We start from the raw sequence: 25,371 nt of genomic DNA, 5'->3' as shown, positions 1-25,371 counted from the left end.
GAGGAAAAGATTAACATTAAACAGAGACATGAGGTGGGAGGGAAAGGGAGAGAAAAGGGAAATTGCATGGAAATGGAAGGAGACCCTCATTGTTATACAAAATTACATATAAGAGGTTGTGAGGGGAAAGGGAAAAAAAACAAGGGAGAGAATTAAATTACAGCAGATGGGATAGAGAGAGAAGATGGGAGGGGAGGGGAGGGGGGATAGTAGAGGATAGGAAGGGCAGCAGAATACAACAGTTACTAATATGGCATTATGTAAAAATGTGGATGTGTAACCAATGTGATTCTGCAATCTGTATACGGGGTAAAAATGGGAGTTCATAACCCACTTGAATCTAAAGTATGAAATATAATATGTCAAGAGCTATGTAATGTTTTGAACAACCAATAAAAAAAATATCATAAGTTGCCTGTTGAGTTTTTTTAACAAGTAAAAATGGTTTTCCACTAAAAAAGCATGTATCAGTTAGTAGCATATACTATTACACAAGCACTTTTTTTAACTACCTATTTTGGGGACAAGTGCATGGAGTACTGCACACATAGCATATGTTAAGGGCATCTGAGTGGCAGCCCACTCCCCTTGTGCTAGGCATGTGAGCCACAGCCACTTACCCAATAGGCACAGCCCTGGGCATGAAGCCATGTGTTGCAGTCTCTGTGCTTGATCCACGTCCCACTCCTCAATTGGTTGCTGCAAGGACAGTTAATAGACACTGCATTGGTGTCTGCCTGTAATCTGCTTAGCTACTGCCTGAGTATATTTACATGATAACTGCGCAATAAAATCAAACCTGTTTCCTGCTTGGTCTCTGGCGGTCTTGAATAGCTACTCCGCAGCCACACTCTCCTCTACCCTGTTCCGTGGACCCCCTCGCTGGCCGAGAGAGAGCCCATACAACCTATCATACTTCAGTATGTGGTAGAAAAGCTTTATGTACATTTCTCAATTTGTCACATAAAATATTTAAAATATATACCCAAATATTGCAATGTAATAGAATTCATTTTCAAGAACAATTTTAAGTAAAATTCAGATTTTTTAATAACAAGTTTATGTTGGTAAAGAATATGATGATACTAGTACAATTAAGGTCACTGCCTTGCTTTGGGTTAATGTGCCATTAAGTTTATGCTATGACACCACTGGTGAAATTAGTAGCACAGTAGAAAAAGGCAAATTTGATGTCATAAAACTATTATAAATAGAATTTTGACCTCATAGACACTCTGAAAGGATAATAACAACATATAAGTTTTAAAAATGTCCCTCTTAAAATCCAATATCTTAGTAACATAAAAATTCTAAAAATATAAGAGTCTCTGATGAACAAACAAATGTGTGATGATCTCAGTTGCCCTTAAAGAATGGCAATCTGATAAATATTTTTCATTTCTAACAAAACTGTCAAGAATATACTATGGGCAGAATAGCACTGAAGTAAGAACATCTTTGGCTTTGCTTTGCCCTTCTCTAAATGGTAGCATTAAACCACTATAGGACTATCTCTAAGGGTGTCATTTCTCCATTCAAAATTTTCTTCAGTTCCATTGGCTATCATTCATACAGTTGGATAATATGCATTTAATAAATTTATTAACTCACAAAAGTGTACTGCTCAATACATATTATTACATATTATCTATTAATATTTATTAATATTAATTAATGAAGGCACATACCATGAATAAATATAAAGAATTTAAGCCCTAGTTTTGCAAATTTCCAAATGTGTTTCTTTGGGGAAACTTAGACTATTTATTTTACAGTATCTTTATACATAAATTAGGGATCCAATTATTGCCACCAAATAGAGTTGTGGTAAAGTTTGCCTAAATATGGGAATATCTCAGTAATTAACTATTAATACATTAAATTCATAGTTTATCAGTATTTAATCATTTTGTTGTATTAATTCTTTTTTTTCTTAACTTCCTAAATGTCATCCTGCAGAAAATGTTAACTCTGTGAGATAGTTCATACTCTATGTTTGTATCATATTTCAGTTAAAAAGAAAGATGGAGAGAGAGAGAACATGAGAGAAAGATCTCTGAAAGACAAAGAGAAAGAGCAAATTCCCTTTAGGGATTTCATACAGAGAGAATTTGATACATAAACAATGGAGGAGTTAAATGTTTAAATGGATTATTTGAACAAGAGACTAGTAACTGCAAAAAGCAGCTATCAGTCTTCCTGATGGGAGGAAAACAACAGAGAGATGATATTAAAAGAGACCACTCACTAGTCACACTGCTGGGGCTCTGCTACTGTCGTGGGGGCCATCCTGTGAAGTGCATAGGATGCAAAGTAGTTGCTTCACCTCCCTCAGCAGTGAACTTGTTTTAAAGAATGATTTTCGCTAGAATTGTTCAATTACAAACATTCTTTTCTTAAGAAATGCTGCAAATACCTTTACACGTAACTTTTGAACATTCTTTTTAAGGACTGTTTTTAAAAAGAAAACAATGTGTTTTTATTCAACAAACAGAACTAAGTAATATAAACATGCTCTTTGTGTTTGAGAGGTCAGTTGAGGCACTCACAATAACATGTGCTGACACTTGACTGATGTACTCCCCCCAATCCCTGAGCATTAGCTTGGGCAGAAAACCCAGTCTGCCATCCTTCCCTGATCATTAATCTCCCTGTGTTGTTTCTGGAGAGTATTTAATCACTTTGTTTATGAACCATACCGTCTGCAGGCCAAATGCAAAGCAACTCCACCTTCACTGGGCAGAGAAGAGGAAGCTTTCTTGAAGAAAAATATGAGACATAGCAGCTTCCAGTTAGTAGTGGCCCATATAGGAGAGAAAGAAAACCCTCTGACCTGAATGAGGTAGCTCGTACCTATTCCTTGCTCAGATCTACTAGATTACTTCCTGCTTAGCTTATTGATGCAAAGAAACACAAATATTTGAGTCACCAAGAATGTGTGCATCATCAGTAATTTTCCTCCAATTTGCCTCTTATTCAGAATAAGAGGAATTAGCAATGAATGCTTCTTCCAGAATCACCAAAAAGCCATTGGAAGCCTACACGTACCTAACATTAATGGCAGCACCAAAAGCACTGATACCACTGGACTCCTAAGCCTCCTACTGCTGCAACAAGTAGTCTACTCTTGACAATAATGTTGATTAAATGGAAAAGTACTATGAAAGTATGCATACCACTGACTCCTATGGACAGAACATAAATGGAAATGTGAGAAATGGAGTATGCAAAGTTCCATTGCTTGAGATAAAAATAAGACCCCCAAATGGTAGAAACAGAAATGAATGGAAATAGGCAAGTAAAAGAAAGAAAATAGTAAAATATAAATGCAGCATCTATGTATAGGGGAACTCTGATTTAGAAATAACTGTAACATACTCTCATCCCCACAAATTTTAATCATTTTGTTAGAAGAAAATTGTTGAGTGCTCTGAAGAGCTTTGAAAACTGGAATTAAAAAGAAAAAAAAAGATCCTGACAAGAGGTTAATTAAGTCAACATTTATTTATTTGGTACCTATTTATTAAGCACTTCACAATGTCAGGTACTGTGCAATGTGTCTCTATATGCTACATGTTTCTAGGAGCAATGATGATGAATACAATAGGCTGCTTGTTTTATAACAGTCAGAAAGTAGGGCAAGATATGTTCATAAATAGCTATAATCTAGAGCAATATATGAAAAAGCTATGTTAAGTAGTGTAAAGTGATTTGTGAGTGGAAGAATAAGTGCGATTTCAATAAATGAATATGAAGAGGAAAATAGTACAGTTAAGAAAAAAGAGTAAAGTGGGAAAAGTTCAAGGATTATTTGACAAATAGCTGTCATATCATTTTATTTTTTCTACCAACAGCTACAATAGTGGATAATCAGTCACTTTCCTTACTTCTTAGCTATATTGATTTATTTTAGAATCTTTTTCCCATAAGCATCAAAATCAGCCTAAAATAATGTTTTCTTAGAAGATAAGTTCTAATTTTCTCCCTATTATTATTTTACTTTGAATATAGTGTCATTATAACTGAAAATGAGAACTATTAAAATATTTTAATATATTTTCTAATTATAAAAAAATTGCACATTTTCTAATCTATAATTCATCCAATTCTTTTTAATATACCTAATCTAAACATGTGCATTATAGACAATATAAGAATTATATTATGAAATATCTTGTCTCCAATTTATCACTATTATTATAAACATGAAATTAAAATACCTTCATTTAATAATTACAGACATCTCTGATAAATTACTTAAATTAAAATTCCAGGAGTGGAGAAACTGCAATTTAAAGAAACACATATTAAACTTTCATGTTGTATCTGACAAACCAATTTAAAGTTCTACTGAAGGTGAATCTTTTATATAAGACTTGATTTTTATTATTATATTGAAAACTATTTGCATATATCTTTATAAACAATATTTTGTTTTCAAGTTCTATCAGAATTTAGTATGCTATGATTTTCACAAGCGAAACTGGAGTATATTGTTTATTCTTATTCCTTTGTTTCATTTTTGGTAATTTACATTTTGTTCTTAAAAATAATTTTTAACATTTTGTATAAATAAACTGGCATATGTTTCTATATAAAATTCTACAGAATTTTTAAAACATTATGCCATATGTGTGATTAGAACTGTTTCCTAATATTATATATACTTTATCTTTGACTATTTTTTTTCAATATAACTGAGAAAAATTTGACTAATTTTTTTTGTCAAAGCATTAGCTCTTATAATCTTGTGAATTCTACTCTCTGTAAATGAATTTGAGATTCAGGTATTTTCAACATTATAGCCTTTTCAATAATATTCACAGCCTGATAGTTCTACAAATTTTGGAGATAAAAGAGTTATTTATTTCTTTAAAAATTATTAAAGAAACAAATTGAAGCTATCATTTTATTCTGTTGAATACTGCTGTTAATGATTTGAGATATGTGATTAACATGGTTGCTTTTCTATAAATGGTCCATGATTATTGCCTTAATTTCCTTTTTGACCCCTGAATTTTTTGTTTGTGTGGCTCCTTTGTTTTAAATTATGAATATGAATGACTGAGTTTTAATCACCACTGAAGTAATCTGAATAATCAGGGTAATGTGTGGTTGCATGTTATTTGATACTTTAAATGTGGACAATAAATAGGATCTAAGTTATTTTCTTTTGAATCTGAAATCTGACTTGAATTTCTAGACTCCACAGATGAAATAGTGCTGGGTGACTGCCAATGTTATGTCATATAAAGTGTTGTTTCTTGTGCTTTAACCATTTAGTTTAGCCATGCTCTGGATGTTACCTTTTGGAATGTTCCTACTTGGAACTGAGATTACACTTCCTGGAAAACCCAAGCTATGTGCTTAGATCTTTTATAGGTATTCTGATTGACATTTGAGGTGAGCTTTTAGCTAACAGGTAGCATAGACTGACAATCATATCAATAAGCCATCTTGGATACCTCTGAGGTTCCTATACAGATAACTGTAACCCTGCTGACACCTGACTATGATCACCTAAGAAAACTTTTAAGTGCTGACCACCCACATGTGTCCTGTTAATCCACTAGTTTATTGTACAGAGGAGATAACTATAACAGAGTTTCTTTTTTCAAAATATAAAACAACAACAAAAAAACATGTTAGCTCTTCCTTCAAAGCATATTTATTTATTTTATAAGTGTCGGTCTTGAGGTACACATGCTTTTTTTTTTTTTCACTGTAAAAAGAGTAATGACTAGCCCACCAACCTAGATCCCAAGTCATTACTCTTTTTACAGTCAGCACTTAGCTTGGGAGAAATTTGACTAATTTTTTTTGTCAAAGCATTAGCTCTTATAATCTTGTGAATTCTACTCTCTGTAAATGAATTTGAGATTCAGGTATTTTAGGAGAAAATTTTTTAAAAAAAATGAAAATCAGCAAAGGTAAGTACTACACTAAAGGAAAAATCAATCAGGTATTTTCAACATTATAGCCCCCAAGACCAACCCTTCCATCCTACTAACCTTCACTATCCTGAGGGTGGAGATACCAGCAAAGAACAGACAACCCCACCAATGAGGCAAGAAGGGAAGCAGGAGAGATACAGATCTCCAACAGAAACAATCCTTGTACCTTCCTCTCTCTCTCTCTTCTCCTGTTCTCACATCCCCAACATTTCTGAAGCAAAGTACTTTTCATGAATTAGGTTATTGAAGACTAGGATGTCTAAACAGCATATTACAGTTGCATAATATATTCTTTTATCTCATTTTTACATTTTTTACTTTTCTTAAATTTACGTTTGTTTGTTTTTTGTACTTTATTGCCTTCCCACTTTTCTCCCCCACATCAATTTCTCTCTCTTCTCCTCCTACTAACCAACTTCTTTAAATTCCTCTTTCATGTTTTCAAAGATCTAAAAACTCTATATCCTCACCTCCTACCCACTAAACATTTCATGTTACACCTCATCCCCAGTTCTTTGTCCAACATCAGAAACTGTAGACCCATTTGCAAACCTACCATTTATATTGTAGATAATATTTAAACTCACCCTTCCTGTATATTGTGAAAAAAACGATAAATGTCTTCATAGCAGCTAATTGGTTTAAAGTTTTATATTGTTTGTATTCAGATCTGTTAATATTGTTTTCCCCCTTAAAGGAGAGGTATTGGAACCCACCTTGAAGAACACAATAAGTTTATAGGTTAAAAACTGTAATGCCTCAGATCTGCAGGGCTAGAAGGAAAGACACATAAACAACATGAAAAAACAAGGAAATAAAGTGCCCCAAACAAACCAAGATACTACATGATTAGAGTCCATGGCTAACACAACCAAAGAAATTACAGAGAAGGAGGTCAGGATGTACATAAAAGCAAAAGATCATTTCAATAAAGAGCTACATAAGCAAATAAAGAAAGCAAAAGATTACTTCAAGGAGATAGAAGTTCTGAAAAAAACAAACAGAAACCCTTAAAATGAAAGAAAAAATAAATCAAATTAAAAACTCAAAAGAAAACACTACAAGCACTTTAGATAACTTGGAAGACAGGACCTCAAACAATGAAGAAAAAATATGTAATCTTGAAAGAATATTGACCACATAGTGAAGATGGTAAGAAACAATGAGTATAACATTCAAGAATTATGGGATAACATAAAAAGAAGAAATTTAAGAATTATTGGGATAGAGGAAGGCATAAAGTTTCAAACCAAAGGAATGAACAAACTATTCAATGAAATAATATTAGAAAAAAATTTCAAACCTGAAGAATGAATTGCAAAATCAAATACAAGAAGCTTACAAGGCACCACATGTACAAAATCACAACAGATCCACACCAAGGCACATTATATTAAAACTGTCTATCATGCAGAATAAGGACAAAATTTTAAAAACCAAAAGAGAAAGGGATCAGAGTATGTCTAGGGGGAAACCAATTAGGATATCTGCAGATTTTTCAACCCAGACTCTGAAAGCTAGAAGATCTTGGAATAACATATACCAACCTCTGAAGGAAAATGAATGCCAACCATGAATCTTATATCCAGCAAAATTAAGCTTTAAATTTGGTGATTAAAAAACACCTTCCAAGATAAAAAAACAAAAAAATCTAAATGAATTTACAATTAGAAAGCCTGCACTATACACTACATCCTCACAAAATATTCCATGAAGAGAAAATTTTTTAAAAAAATGAAAATCAGCAAAGGTAAGTACTACACTAAAGGAAAAATCAATCAAAGGAGAAACCAAGTCAAGTAAACACCAAAATAAACAAAAATTATCAAGAAAACAAATCATGTCTCAATAATAACCCTGAATATTAATGACTTAAACTCACCAATTGAAAGACACAGACTAGCAGATTGGAGTTTTAAAAAAGACCCCAAAATATGCTTCCTGCAAGAAACTCATCTCATAGGAAAAGACATCCACAGACTGAAGATAAAAGGTTGGGGGAAAACATACCACTCATATGGACTGCGGAAATAAGCAGAAATCAAGCCAAAGTTAATCAAAAGGGATAAAGAAGGACATTTCATACTGCTTAAGGGAAACATTCATCAACAAGACAAAACAATAATAAATACATATGCCCCAAACAACAAAGCATCTACATTCATTAAACAAACTCTTCTCAAGTTCAAGAGTCAAACAGACCACAACACAATAATTATGGGTGAATTTAACACACCTCTTTCACCACTGGATAGCTATTCCAAACAATGGCTAAACAAACAAACAACAACAAAAAAAAACTATAGAACTCAATAATACAATCAACAACTTTAACTTGACAGAAATACATAGAATATTTCATTTATTAACAAATGAATAAACTTTCTTCTTAGCACCACATGCAACCTTCTCTAAAATAGACCATATATTATGCCACTGGGCAACTCTTAGCAAATAAAAAAAAGTAGAGATACTACCCTGTATTCTATCAGATCATAATGGAATGAAATTAGAAATTAATGATAAAATAAAAATAGAAGTTACTCCAAAACCTAGAACTAAATAATATACTATTGAATCAACAGTGGGTTGCAAAAGACATCAAAGAGGAGATTAAAAAATTCTTAGAGGTAAATAAGAACACTGATACAACATATCAAATTCTCTGGGACACTATGAAGGCGGTACTAAGAGGAAAGTTCACTATATGAAGTACATTCCATAAAAGAAGAAAAATTCAACAAATAAATGACCCAACAATACATCTTAAAGCCCTAGAAAAAGAAGAACAAATCAACACTCAAAGTAGTAGAAGAAAGGAAATAATTATATTCAGAGGTGAAATCAATGAAAATGAAACAAAAGAAATGATTTTAAAAATTTGACAAAACAAAAAAGTTGGTTTTTGAAAAAATAAAGAAAATTGGTGAACTCTTAGCCATGCTAATAAAGTGAAGGAGAGCAAAAACTCAAATTACTAACATCTGTGATGAAAAACGAAATATCACAATGGACACTACAGAAGTACAGAAAATAATTTAAAATTATTTTGAAAATTTGTACTCCAATAAAATAGAAAATACCAAAGGCATCAACAAATTTCTAGAGTCATATGAATTTCCCAAACTGAATCAGGGTGATACACAAGTTAAACAGATCAATTTCAAGCAATGAAGTAGAAGACACCACCAGAATCCTACCAACCAAGAAAAGCTCAGGACCAGATGGTACACAGCTGAGTCCTACAAGACCTTCAAAGAAGAACTAACACCAATTCTCCTCAAATTATTTCATAAAATGGAAAATGAGACAGTAACTCCAAACTCATTCTATGTGGCCAATATAACCCTGATTCCAAAACTAGACAAAGACATATCAAGGAAAGAAAACTTTAGACCAATATCTCTAATGAACATAGATGTAAAAATTCTATATAAAATTCTGGCAAATCAAATAAAAACATCCCAAAAAGATAGTGCACTGTGATCAAAAGAGGTTCATCCTGGGGATGCAAGGTTGGTTCAACATACAGAAATCCATAAATGTAATTTATCACATCAATAGACTTAAAGATAAGAATCATATAATCATTTCAATTGATGCAGAAAAAAAAATTCTACAAAATACAGCACCCCTTCATGTTCAAAACACTAGAAAAGCTAGGGATAACGAGAACATATCTCAACATCATAAAGGCTATCTACGCTAAGCCCCAGGCCAACATCATTCTAAATAGATAAAAATTGAAAGCATTCCCTCTAAAAACTGGAACAAGACATGGATGCTCTCTTTTACCACTTCTATTTAACATAGGTCTTGAAATTCTAGTCAGAGCAATTAGACAGATGAAAGAAATTAAAGGGATACCGATAGGAAAAGAAGAACTCAAACTATCACTATTTGCCGATAATATAATTCTATACCTGGAAGATCCAAAACATTCTACCAGAAAACTTCTAGAACTAATAAATGAATTCAGCAAAGTAGCTGTATATAAAATCAACACTCATAAATAAAAGGCATTTCTGTACATCAGTGACAAATCCTCTGAAAGAGAAACTAGAAAAACTACACCCATTAAGAAAAAAAAAAAAAAACTTTGAAATCAACCAAAGAGGTGAAAGACCTCCACAAGGAAAATTACAGAACACTAAAGAAAGAAATTAAAGAAGACCTTAGAAGATGAAAAGATCTCCCTTGTTCTTGGATAGGCAGAATTAGTATTATCAAAATTAACATACTACCAAAAGCACTATACAGATTTAATGCAATTCCAATAAAAAAAATCCCAATGATATTTCTCATAGAAATAAAAAAGCAGTCATGAAATTTGTCTGGAAAAATAAGAGACCCAGAATAGCTAAAGCAATCCTTAGCAAGAAAAGTGAAGGAGGCATCACAATACCAGACCTTAAACTACACTGCAGAGTAATAGTAACAAAAAATGACATGGTATTAGTACCAAAATAGACTTTATAGACCAATGGTACAGAATAGAGGAGACAGAGAATAACCCACATAAATACAGTTATCTTATAGTAGACAAATGTGCCAAGAACATATTTTGGAGGAAAGACAGCCTCTTCAACAAGTGGTACTGGGATAATTAAAAATCCATATGCAGCAAAATAAAATTAAACCCCTATCTCATCATGCACAAAACTCAACTCAAAGTGGAACAAGGACCTAGGAAAGGGATCAGATTGTGTAAAGGGGAAAACCAATTAGGATATCTGCAGATTTTTCAATCCAGACCCCGAAAGCTAGAAGATCCTGGAATAACATATACCAAGTTCTGAAAGAAAATAGATGCCAACCATGAATCTTATATCCAGCAAAATTAAATCAGAGACCCTGCACCTAATAGAAGAAAAAGTAGGCCCGAATCTTCATCATGTTATATTAGGCCCAAGTTCCTTAATAAGACTCCTATAGTGCAAGCTATAAAATCAATAATCAGTAAATGGGATGGATTCAAACTAAAAAGCTTCTTCTCAGCAAAAGAAACGATCAGTGGGGTGAATAGAGAGCCTACAGAATGTGAGAAATAAAGAACCCAAAAATCTTAACACCAAGAAAACAAATAACCCAATCAATAAATGGGCCAAGGAATTGAACAGACACTTATCAGAAGATGATATACAATCAATAAACAAATATATGAAAAAATGTTCAACATCTCTAGCAATTAGAGAAATGCAAATTAAAGCTACTTTAAACTTTCATCTCACTCCAGTCAGAATGGCGGCTATTAAAAATACAAACAACAATAAATGTTGGAGAGAATGTGGGGGAAAAGGCACACTCATACATTGCTGGTGGGACTGCAAATTGGTGAAAGCAATATGGAAAGCAGTATGGAGATTCCTTGGAAAACTTGGAATGGGACCACCATTTGACCCAGGTATCCTACTCCTCGGTTTATACCCAAAGGAATTAAAAACAGCATACTACAGTGACAAAACCACATCAATGTTTATAGCAGCACAATTCACAATAACTAAATTGTTGAACCAAACTAGATTCCCTTCAGTAGATGAATGGATAAAGAAAATGTGGTATATATACACAATGGAATATTTCTCAACATTAAAAGAGAATAAAATCATGGCATTTGCAAGTAAATGCATGGAGTTGGAGATTATCATGCTAAGTGAAGTAAGCCAACCCCCCCAAAACAAACACCAACTGTTTTCTCCAATAAGTGGATGTTGATTCATAATGGGAATGGGGGGAGCATAGAAGGAATGGAGGAACTTAGTGCAAAGGGCAGAGAGGAGAAAGGAGGGGGCATGGGGTTAAGAAAGATGGTGGAATGAGGTGAACTTCACCACCCTAAGTACATGTATGAAGTCACAAATGGTGTGACTCTACTTTGTGTACAGACACATGAAAATTTGTGCTCTATATGTGTACTATGAATTGAAATGCAGTCTGCTGTCATGTATAACAAATTAGAATAAATTTTAAAAAATTAATGACTTGATATGAAATTTTTCTTCGTATTCTATAGTCTCACTATATTTTCTGAATAGATGTGTTAATCTCAATTGTTTTTTTACAATATTTTTTAAAAATAAAAAAATTCCTTAATCCTTATTGGATTTATTATAAAATTTAAAAAGGTTACTTTATGTCAAAATGTTTCTTTTTATTAATTTATTTTTATGCTTTGTTTTGGTTCATTTTAATTATAATAATTATAAACAGCTTCTACTAAGAGTTCTGTTCTAATATAATTTTAATATTTTTCCTGTGCTTATTGTTATAGTTACTTTAACAACATGGATTTTTTTTCTGGATTTACTTTTTTACAATATAAGTAATTTTCTTTAGCATCATTTTCGCTTTTTTCTTTCACTCTGTATTCTGGGAGAAGAGCATAACTTCTCTTATATATTGATTAAATATCCTTAACTTGGCATTTTCAATGCTTTTAATAATAATTCATATCCTCATAGTAGTTTTATTTCTTTTATGTTTTCTTATCCTATTTATTTATTTTCACTATTGGGAATCTAACCTAGGTCTTTCAGCATGCTAGACAAAAAAGTCTACCACTGTACTTCACCTGCATCCCCCTTTTATATTCAAATGTGTGTATGTGTGTGTGTTTGTTTATTTTTGTTTTTTGTTTGTCTTGCACAAGCTGATTTTGTCAAAAGAGGTGAATGAAGAATTATAATTCCCAGGGCATACCCAAAACAATAGATTTTTAAGGTTATTTACTCTACACTCACAGATGGATCATATCTTCACACGTAAATTACTGTTTTCAAGTCTGTGATTCGCTAGCAGGATCAGTATAGACTGTGCCTATTCACAGAGATAGATTCTGAGATGACAATTTTGCAGCTACTTTAGAAAGATGCTCTGATGTACAAGGCGTATTTCTGTCCAGTGGTCAATGAAAGCAATGGAGTATATTAGATGAGAACTCACATTAGATGGGAATGAATTCGTGAATTTTCCTTAAACACTGCCTCTGCAGAACTCAACCATTCTTCTTCAGACACTAAGTGGAAATTTGTAATTTTTTTCTTAGAATGGAATAGATTATTGTGCCCATTGATGCGAAAAATGTGTATCTCTTTATAAATCTTTTTTTGTATTTTGATAGTACTAGATTTAAAAATAAAGTTAGTGTGTGTGTGTGTGTGTAAAATAACTCTGTCATTTCATGATTGGATCTGTTTGGTTTTATTGTAGTTATTTTTTAAATACGTTTTTGGCTTATTTTTATCATTTTCTCAACAATTCCTTGAAAAAGATATCACTTAGATAATAAAAATACATTCTATTTTTTCTTCCCTGCTATAGTTTATGGAAAAGCAAAACAAAATAGAGGATGGGAGAGAACTGTGGCTTTATTGTACATACAAATAGAAAACATTTCTCTACAACAAGTTTCCAAACTCATAGACTGAATGTAAACATGCCAAAGTATGCTGAGCTACGTTATGATATTCGATTTCTAATCATTTTCTGGTCTACATTTCCTATGGCAGTCTCCATTTCCAATATTCTGTTCCACGTTATCCTTTTATATATAATACTCATATGTGGTTGCTCAAGTGCCATGATATTTTATCACACACACACACAACATGGACACTATCCATATCTCCACACAAACTCCCAAGGAATTACTCTAAAATAGATGATGAAAGATAACACAGCTACTCAGAGTCTCTGTTTATATTTGTTAATTTTGGATTCGGGGATTTGAGAGTAGAAAACAGGCAGATGTATGCACGTGCCTGGACTATATTACAATTTTTCACCTACCTTATGTTCGCTTCCTTTTCCTGGTCTCTAGACTCTTCCCCCATTCGGTATGGAACATATGAAGTTTTATATATAATTTTTAATTTGGCACTTGGCAAGCCTGATCTTTTTGCAATAAAGAAAAATTGAGTAACATGAAAATCAGAGCAAAGCAACTGAAAAAAAGGTATTTGATACATCTACTAATTTTTTAAAACTAGAATATCCCCAAATGTATAGAACAGGGATATATGTTGAAAGAAAATATCAAAATATCTGAATCTGTGAGTTTTCAGAGCTGAGGCACAAAACTGAACAGGAAAGATAAGTCAGTAGTTCAAAGAGCATGTAAAAAGACTGCCACTACAAAGAACTTTGTGGGTGATGATTGAAAATTTCAGACAGTGTATATTTTTTAATTATAGCAAGGTTGTATTCAATTTCAGGGGAGATAATATATCCTAAATTTTGATATTATCAAATAAGAAGTTCAAAAGTCATTTTGGGACATTAATGAGCTTTTACTTCTTGAATTAAACTTTTGATTTTGAAATAATTGTAGAATAACACAAAGTTCTAAGAAATAATACAGAAGGATCCCTTGTGTATTTTGCCCAGCTTCCCTCAATGACAATAACTTGTAAAATTAAAGTATATCACAATCAGGATAATGACATTGATATAATCTGCATATCTTCAGATTTACCAAGGTTTTCAGTACTCATTTGTATGTGGATATTTGTATTTACATCTTGATGGTTTTATCACATATATGAGTTTACATGACACTACTCTGGTCAACTTATAATCAGTTACAGAGATAATCATGCTATCTTTTTTATATTATTTGTACTTTCTTCAAAGGCAGATACCACTACCCTGACCTTTATTTCTAGTGCTGGTAAATTTCATGTGCCAGCTCATCTAAGTTATGGTGCCTACACATGTAGTTAAATATCTATCTGGGTATTTCTGTGAGGTTGTTTTTGTGTTAAATTCATAGGCGTTGAGTCTAGTAGATTGCCATCCTTAATGTGGGCAGGCTTTATCTAATTAGCTGAAGGTCCTAATAGAACAAAGTCTTGTTTTCCCAGAACAAAAGAGATTTTTTTCCAGAGAGCTTTGGATATCAGATTTGAAGAACTGAACTACAGCATTAATTCTTCTCTGCATTCCAGTCTGCTCATCCACCCTGCAGATTTGGATTTGTTGACTCTTTAGTCATAAGTCAATATCTTAAAATAAAACACAGATACACACACACACACACACACACATTCATTCTAGAGTTTCCATTTCTCTGAATAGCCCTGACTAATACACCTTGGCAAACTCTAATCTGTCCTCCATTTCTACATATATATATTTTTTTCATTTCAAGAAATGTTACATAAATTGATCTACACAAGAAGATAAGCTTTTGGGATTGTTCCCCCGGCCCCAGGATAATTCTGTGGTGATTCACTGAAATTGTATGTTATTAACTGGATTCTCATTTACATTGCTGCCTGGCATTTCACCTTTAGATGTACCAAGGTTTTTTGTTGTTGTTGTTGTTTTGTTTTTAACAATTCACCCTTTAAAGAAAAATGGATTCATTTTCTTTTCTTGACTATTAAAAATGAAACAGCTATGAATATGTTTAGACAAAAGCTTTTAGTAAACAAAATTTTTTATTTCTTTGGAGTGAAATAGATGGTTTGTATACCAATTGCACATCTGGTTTTATAAAAATTATAACCTTGTTCCCCATAATGGCTGTACTATTTTATATTCCCACCAGTAATGTTTGTAGGATTGATCCAGTTTTTCTTCATCTTTGCCAATATTTGTTGTGTTTTATTATTATATTCACAAGTCTGAAACAATGGCAGTGATATATCATTGTGAACTTATACTGTTTATTCCCATCATGTAAAACGAAGTTGAATATCATTCTTTATCTGTGTACATCATTGGGAGGATGTCTGTTCATGCTACTTTCCCATTTTCTAATCAGATTGCTTTTTTTTTCTTTCTTTTTTTTTTTTTTTGTACAAGGGATTGACTCAGGGGCACTGAGCCACATCCCCAGCCCTATATTGTATCTTATTTAGCGACATGGTCTCACTGAATTGTTTAGCAATTCGTTTTTTTGCTGAGGCTGGCTTTGAACTTCTGATCCTTCTGCCTCAGGCTCCTGAGCTGCTGGGATTATAGGCCTGTGCCATTGCATGTAGCTAATCAGAGTGCTTTTTACTGTTGAGTTCAGAGAGTTCTTTAAATATCATACATACAAGTCTTTTGTTAGAAATAAGATTTTCAAATATTTTCTCTTAGTTGGTACCTTGTCTCTCATTGAGCAATAATTTTTTATTTTGTTGAGGTAAACTTTATAGATTTTCCTGTTCTTGTTCATGGTTTTGGTGCCAAGACTGAAGTCTAAAATCTCTTTGTCTAATTCTAGATCCTCAAGATGTTCTCATGTTTATCTTTCAAATTGTTAAGTTTTATGTTTTATACCTACATCTACAATCCATTTTGAGTTCATTTTAATTTGCGTGTAAGATCTGAGATGTAGATTGAAGTTTCTTGTTGTTCGTTGGTTTGTTTTTGGCCCAAGAAAGTCAAATTTCTCTAGCACCATTGGTTTAAAAGGCTATTCTTCCTCCATTAAATCATTTTGTTACTTTCAAAAATCAGTGTTAGATACTTAGGTGGGTTCTCTATTCTATTCTACTGATCTGTGTGTCTAAAACATCCTCTAAATATCATGGTGTCTTACTCACTGTACCTCTGTAGTTAGTATTGATATAGGGTACAATAATTTCTGTCAATTGGTTGCTCTAAATTGTTTTAGATATTTTAGAATCTGGATATTTCCATGAAAACTTTAGAGTAATATTGTCTATGTCTACCCAAATCCATACTAACATTTGAATAAGAATTAATTGGGGAAAATTGTAATCTTCACAATGTTAAGTCTTCCAATGCAAGAACAGCATTTATCTGTTTATTTACTTAAGTCTTTTGATGGCTCTCATCATTATGTGTAGTTCTCATTAATCTTGTACATGCCTTGTTATACTATAATGAAGTAGTTCTTTTTTGGAGCAATTTTCAATTTAATTTTCTAGCATATAAGAACGTGATGGACTTTTTCATGTTGATTTTTTGACCTATGATCATGCTGGCCTCACTTATTAGTTCTGGGAATTTTCATAGATTTTTGGAATTTTCTATTTCCATAATCATGTCAGTGAAAATGAGGACAGTTTTATTTCTTCCTTTCTAATTGGTATGCCTTCTATTTCATTATTATTTTCATTATTCTTGGTTTTACTTTGTACTATATCTAGAACTTCTAGTAGTAGACCATCTAAGAGTGAGAAGAGCATGAATCCTGCCCTAGAATGATCTTAAAAGTATTAACTACAATGTAGTGTACCTTTTTTCAGATGACCTTCACCAAATTGAGGTAGATTTCCTTTATTCCTAATTAGCTTTAAGTTTTTTTGTATCATAAATGGCTATTTGACATTGTCAAATCCTTTATCTATATCAATTGATATGATTGTATGATTTTTATTTTTTACCTTACTGATGTGATTGATCACATTAAACAATTTTGAAATGCTGAATCAGCTGAATACTTGGAAGTATGGAACATAACATGTTTCATGCATTGTTGGGTTGATTTGTTAAATTGTGTTGAGAATTGTGAATACATTTTTTTAAAAAGATTACACCACCATTGTTTTAGTTTTCTTGGGCTATTGTAATAAATTACCAAAGACTAAGAGGTTTAAAGCAACAAAACTTTATTTTCTCAGAGTTCTGGAGATAGGAAGTCCAAAGTCAGTGATGACAGGGCACTGGTCCTCCTAAATCTCCTGGGTAATGCTGTATACTGAACTGTGTCCTCCAAAACTTCATACATTAAAGCCCTTTCCATCAATTTGATGGTAAAGATGGGGCCTTTGGATAACTAGGTTTAAATGAAGTCATAGGGTAGGAACCTTTTGATTGGATTGGCACCCTTTTAGGAAGATACACCAGAAAGCTTGTTCTCTTCCTCCACCCCAGCCCCCATTTCCCTCTCACATGTGAGGACTCAATAAGAAACAAGGAAGAAAGCCCTCTGCAGAAGCTGATTATTTTAGCACACCAATCTTCATTTTTCTAGTATTCAAAACTGTGAGAAAATTAATTTATGTTGTTTTAGCCACCTAGTCTATGGTATTTTCTTATGGGAGCCTCAGTTGACTTAGACAAGGAGAATCCCCCTTTGCCTCTTCCAGTTTCTCTGGTTGCCGTTGACATTCCTTGGCTTCTGTGCACATTACTTGAACCTATTTTTCCTTCACAAGACTTTCTGTGTGTGTGTCCAAATCTCCTTTCTGTTATGTATAGGACCCACCCAAATCCAGAATTGCTTTAACTCAATAATCTTAACTAATTATATTTGTGAAGACCCTATTTACAAACTCAGTGACATTTTAAGGTTCCAAAGGGACATTAACTTTTGGGGAAGACCATGCAACTCCCTGGGGCAGTTTTATGTGTTGTTTGGTTTGGGTTTTTTTATTTTCTTTCTTTGATTTTGTATTAAGGTAACATTGGTTTCAAAATTAATTGGGAAATATTTAAACTCCTATTTTCTTGAAGGGGTTTATGCAAAATTAGTGTCAATTCTGTTATAAAATTTGGAAAAGTTGTCAATGAAGCCTTCTGATTCTGGAGATAAGGGGGGCTTTTAATCGCAAATCCATTTTTTAATGGTCATGAAATTTTTCAGGTCATTTATTTTTCCTAATTTGGTATTTGAATACCAAATTCAAATATCTTTGAATAGAATTGATTCACTTCTAACTTGTTGGCTTTATGAGAAATAATCTGTTCATGATTTTTCCTTATTCTTTTAATGTCTCTAGAGATTTGTAATGATATCCCATGTTTCTTTTATGATATTCTTGATATTTATTCATTTTAATGAACGTTTTAAGAAAACATGTTTTGGTTTTCTGGGCTTTTTTTCTTTTTTTCTTCTACTTCATTAATTTCTGCTCTGATCTTAACTTCATTTCTACTATTTACATGGAGTTTATTTTGTTTTTATTTTTTAACTACTAAAGGTAGAATTTTTAATATCTACTCTTTTCTAATGTAAGCAATTTAGTGTTATAAACTCCATTCTGAATATTGGTTAATCTGCATCCCACAAATTTGATGTATTTGCATTTAAGCTTATTTTGAGACTTCCACTTTGACACATGAATTGTTTTGCCATCTGTTGTTTAATTTCTCAGTATTCAAAAGTTTTTTCCTGTTTTTCTGTTATTGATTTCTTGTTTGATTCCATTATGATCGGTGAATGTATTTTGTGTAATTTTTAAAAGTTGTTAGGGTTTGCTTTATTGCCCAGGATATTGTCTATCTACTGAATGTTCTATTGATTCTTAAATAGAAAATGTTTTTCTCTTGTTGCTTGTAATGTTCTCATTCTATATGTAAAAAGTAGACCATATTGTTGAATGATGCTATTCATATATGTGTGTTTGTATGTGTATTACACATATTTTCTGAGTAATTCAAACTACTGGACAGAAAATTAGCAATTCAAGAACTGAGCAATGCCAATAAGCTACAGGAAATGGATATACAGATAGATAAAGAGATAAGTAGAGATGTATTGAAAGTCGATGGCTCAAATGATTATATAGATAAGCATGTTCCAGTTTCTTTAGGGTGGGTAGGCAAGTGGGAGACATAGAAAAACTGAGATTTAGTTCTAGCTGAAGTCCAAGGGGCTGAAAACCAGGATTGGAGCTATGCCAACATCATGATTTTAGTTGAGGAGGACCCATGTCAGACTTCTGACCTTCAGAACTGCAATATAATGTCTTTATGTTGTGTTAAGCCAGTGCTTTTGTGGCCATTTGTTATGTCAGCAATAAAAAATCTGTATAATGATTTAAGAATCTTCTAAGGAGAAGGACTGTTATGCTGATGGCTGGTTTACCCATTCTGGTGTTCTTTATTTCTTCCTGAAGTTCCAGACTTTCTTGGGTTATCATTATCTTCCTGTTTGGGAAATCCCAAACAGGAAGATTTGATCATTCTTTAAGGTTACATTCTCTGGTGACAAATTCTTAGTTTTCCTTTATAGGAGAATGCTATTTATTCACCTCTGCATCTGAAGTTTAATTTCAGCACGTATAACATTAGCAGTCTACAGATCTGTCCTTGCTGCAAGTATCTGAAGTCTTAATGAATAATAACATAAAAATAAGCATTATACAATATGGTCATATGTATAAAAATGTTAAACTACCCCATGAGTAAGAATAAGGATATATACAAATATAAAACTCCCTATAGTTATCTTTAATATGAATTATCAAAATGTACTAGATTATTAAAGAGTGTCTACAGATACAAGTATATAACATTAGATAATTAACACTTGTAGAATATATGTTTCTTCCAAAAAAATATGAGCAATCCCTTTATCTTTAGTTGTTTTTACGGGATGGTAATTAAATTAAGAAAATTACATTCCTGTGCAATTTTTATATTACATAGAAAAGATTTTAATTACGTTGTACAAAACAGAACCTATGTGGATAATGCAGCACTTTCACACTGCATTTATAAAAAGGAAAATCTGAACAAAACTGAAGTCATTAGGAAGTATTTTGGGTCCTTTATGGTTGTCTGTTGAATTATTTCAGGGTTATTAAGTTGTGCTTAGAGGAGAAAAGAAGGGAAAAGTGATTCTATGCCATCTTATGTTGGAAACAAATATCTCAATATTTATTTTTATGGTTAATCTTACATTTATACATATTCTATTCTCTATTCTATTCTAATATTAATATTAGGGTTTAAATAGTTTAAAATATTTTGTTACCGTATTCTGCAGGATGTATAAAAAATTAGTTTGTCTCATATTTTAAGGTTATTTTAGTTCTTATATCACCATGAATAAAGAAAAACTTAACACTTGCATTTTTCAGGGGAAAAAAGTGAGACATGTATCTTAAGTTACTTGTCCAAGGTAGCATAATGGTTTGTCATAGAAATAGATACCAGACACCAGGACATAGTCCATCTAGTACATTGTTTAGCCAATTGTTTCCATATTTTGGAAATAAGATCATGCTGAAATGTCCTAGAATTAAAGTATGTTCTAATTACCTTTTTTTTTTCTTAAATAAGCTTTAGTAGCATTCAGGTTTGTTGTTTCCCAAAACTGGCAATAAATAGCTTAGCATCAGATGATACTTACTGATCAAAAAAATACAAATAATATTTTGGATGTTTTAACTTAAAACTTCAATGCGATTTGAATTTAAAAAGTACTCCAGAAGTAAAATTAGATTCATCTGAACTTTTTACAATGTACATATTGAGCAGCTTGATTAGAATTTATGTCAAGTCTAATTATATGTACATTTGTTCCAAGAATATGGATAAAAATTAATGCACTCTTCTAAAATTTAAAAAGATGGGCTTAATTAAAGGAAGGACTTTTAAAAGGTCAAGATCTTTTAAAAATTAGTGAAAGACTAATTATTATTATCCATGTAAACCTATAGATTTCACAATAGTATTTGTGTTGAAGAAGAAATAGATATTCTACCTTCTGAGAGAATTGCTGTATATGCAATATAAATAGTAGCTCTCGAAATCTTAAGCCTGAGCTTACTGAAATCTTTCCCAATTATTGTGCAATTCTTATATAGTTTGGTTTTTTCCAAATGTACACTTTGTGCACAAATTTGTGTTACCCTTCTGTAGAAGTTGACCTGATGTAGAGAGGCACTTGAATTTGTGTCAGAAGACATGTGTGCCAGATGACATTAAAATTAGAGTCATATGGAATTTTTACTGTTTTGTTTACAATTGCCTAATGAATGGGGGATGTAGAAGAGCAATTAGCTTTTAATTCTCTACATTGGGAGTAAGAAAGAGTTTGTAGAATCCTTCTACAACCTTTTTCCAACAGATCCTACCTGTTAAAACCACATGAAAGTCAAGGAAACTCAACCCAAATAAATAACAGCAACAAACAAATAAAAATTACAATATATCATGTAATTTTGCTTAAATGTCCTTTGTTATACTTCACAAATCTCAATATGTCAGTGTTTCCCCATATTTGTAAAGCATCAGACATCCTGTTGGGTAAGGAATATAGATTTTCTAGGGGCATGTCAAAAGTTAAAGCAGCAGAAAAACATTTTTTAACAACTGACTTCACTTATCAAACAGCAGAACCTGAAAAAAGGTCTCTGGCACCTGAAATCATTTAATGTTTTTATGGCAGTGATAAAAATCACTTCAGGTGTTGCTGCAGCAACAGCTTTGAAAGCAATAGAGTTCCGATGTGGAGAAGATCCATCAAAAATAAATCAAACCTTGTTTCAGTGGTGCCAAAGGAAGTGTGTGTAATGGAAAGTTATTAAGACCAAAGCCATGTGCAGGCTTTGGCCCCATCACAAGGCCCTCTTTGTCTGAGTATTCCCCAATCAATCACTCCCCGCTCATTTCTTCTCCTATTATCAGGAGACTGATAGGCTGTAGATTACAGAAGGTAAGTGTTTAAGAGCTTTGAAGCTTTTCCTAGCATATCATTTTGCGAAAGAGAGGGTGGGGGGGGGAAGGAGAGAGACAGAGATTCAAATACATTATAGAATGTGTAAGCCACTAATGTTTATCTACCATCTGCTAATTTCTGGATCTTATTTAATATTCTCAAAATCTAGGCATAACCTCAAAGAACTGTATCTTAATCTCACTTTCCATACCAAATACCATGGCTCATAGAGGCTGTTTTACAAAACATACAAAATTAACAAATGATGTAAGTGAATTAATATTCAGAATGTTCAGTCCCATCATCTGTATTACTCTCATTCAATTCCCCTACCTCTAAAGCAATGTTTTAAAAACTAATGTGTTATCTTTTAAAATAGAAATAAGTTCTATTTAAAAGTAATTTTCTTTTCTGAAAAGTATTGGCTTATTCATTTTTAAAGTTACAATGTTTTTTTAAAATATGCAAATCTGAACTAGGTATGCTCTCTGTTATAGTTTTGAAAGACCATAAAAACCAAATTAAATAAGAAAAATATAAAATTAAGAAGGAGCTCAAGTTAGCATGACTGAGACATCGCTTGGTTCTAACAATCATTGTTTATAGTGCAAATATGCAGCTATTAGCATGGGTTCACTGGGGTTTCACATACCAAAACCCATGTCTGGCTACGTGAGGTCTTAATTTTTCACCTTCATGTCGTTTTGAATCACATAAAGACATTTTTTCTACATTATGCTGTGCTGTGCTACGATTTGGCCTTTAGTTAATGTTTGTACATCTGTCTCTCTTTCTTTCACAGTAGCCCCTGATAATTGAAGTGATCCTTGGTGGTTCCAATAGGATACTAAGTACAGATAATCATGGAATATTTAGGTCATAGTCATCCAGATGACACAAAATGCCTTCATATAGCTTTGTAAGTATCACTAAATGAAAACACAAAAGTAGAAAATAAATCTCTATGGTTCGCAGATCCCAGAAAATAAACCAAGGGACAACATATGTTTATATGCCACAATTTGAGAAATGGCTGCAATAAGGAAATGGGGAATTTAACACAAGAGACAATATTTTTATAACCGAAACTTACCATTTTGTTACAAATAATTCTTTTAAATTTAGAATTAAATTAGAATTATTAGCATAAGTAACTTATTGGGTTATCCAGGCTTAAGATGGTGATGTCATGTCCAGATGCCTCATTACGCAGGGCACAGTTGTACATCATCCACCTCCACTTCCAATAGTTCTCCAGCGTAGAGTGTGTTCTAGCCACTGGCTTGCGATGCTGCCTTCACAAACAACCTGGTTGTTTAATCATCCTCAGGCATCATCCCTAAAAATCCTGATTAATTGGACACAGCAACACATATTAAATAGTCCTCAGGAAATTTAAGTGCACACACAGGATTGACAACAACTTTTGTAGTCAACCAGAAAAACTTTTTAAACTAAAATATAACATTTTTGGAATTCTGTTCTTTCTCATTTTTTTAAATTCTGATTTGTACAGACCCATTTTAGGAGGCTAAGCTATATACCCTGAGATGTCCAGGTCAAATATCAGTGTCCTGTGACACCTTCCCAGACAATAATCTATGTTGATTACTTTCTCTCCATTTCCCGTGGTACTTTAACCAAATCATAAGGCACATATTGGAGAATATCAACCCTTCATCCCTTCATGTTTATTTCTATAATCCAATAAGCCTATGACCATAAAGTGTATACTCTAAGGGCCCACAATTTCAATGTATGTTTCAGACATTTATTGGATAATTTCTTTTTTTATAATAAGGACAATTTTTTAATGACTTTATTTTATTTTATGTGGTGCTAAGGTTTGAATGCAGTGCCCCATGCATAGTGAGGCAAGTACTCTATCACTGAGCCATAATCCCAGCACCTGGAGAATATTTTAAATGAATAAAAAAAGAAATGAAAGAAGCAATAATTTAAGTGATCTTAGCAATATTGCATTCCTTTAATTTAGTACTGTTCTCGAGCTCTGAGTGTGCAGAATTATTTGTACATATACTGAATGGGCAGGATCTATTTAATTATGGTCTCTATGTACACTTTTGTAGGTTTTCTTCTCAATAGGTCAGCTTTATACAGGCTCTGTCAGTATTCTCTAGGGTTTTATTTTTTATACTTACATACAAAATCACCAAATTTGTTACACTAGCATAGATTCCACTTTGTCAATCTGAATCTCTCCTGACATTAAAGAATCTATGATGGTAACTATTTTTATATACTACATACTTTATAACTCACATTTTATTGTACATTCTGTAAAATTGAGGTGACTAGAAGCACAGGCAGTAGATTAGAGATCTACCAGTGCTACCATTTCCTCAAATTGTCCCTGCCACTAACAGAAGAACAAGGCCTTCTTACAGAGTTGCATGTTCAGTGCCCAGCACTATGAAGAAGACAAAATAATAAATTCACTCAACGTTATATCATCCTCGAGGACATTTTACCTCTCTGTGCAAAACAGCAGTACCACCCAATACTCCCTACCTACATTCCCTGCTTTAGCTTCCTCTGTACTTCTCGAAGTCCCCTGTCTAGTTGTCTAGGATGCCTTAACAAAGTACTACAAACGAGATGGCTTAATGTAACAGAAATGCAATTCTCTCACAGTTCTGGAGGCTACAATGATAGCAAAGTCAAGGTATAAGAAAGTCTGTTTCCCAGTGAAAGTTCTAAGGAAGAATTCTTTCTTGGATTCTTCCTTCAAGTGGTTCCTGACAATCCTTGGAGTTCCTTGGCAGCTGGCTTCCTCCAAAGGAAAGAGAGAGAGAAACAGAGGGGAGGGAGGGGGGAAGGAGAGAGAGAGAGAGAGAGAGAGAGAGAGAGAGAGAGAGGGAAACCAATTGTCTTTTAAGCCCTAATCCCAGAAGTGGCATACCATCTCTTCTGCCATATTTTATTGATCACACAGACCAACTCTAGTATAATGTGGGATGAGGAGATTCAAGTGGGTACGGAACATAAGGTGGGGACCTTTGGTAGCCATTTTGCAGGCTGGTTACCATAGACATTTTATCTATATGG

This window comes from Marmota marmota, unplaced genomic scaffold (assembly GCF_001458135.2).
Source record: "Marmota marmota marmota unplaced genomic scaffold, marMar, whole genome shotgun sequence".
In the NCBI taxonomy this organism is placed as follows: domain Eukaryota; kingdom Metazoa; phylum Chordata; class Mammalia; order Rodentia; family Sciuridae; genus Marmota; species Marmota marmota.
This window is presented reverse-complemented; position numbering follows the sequence as displayed.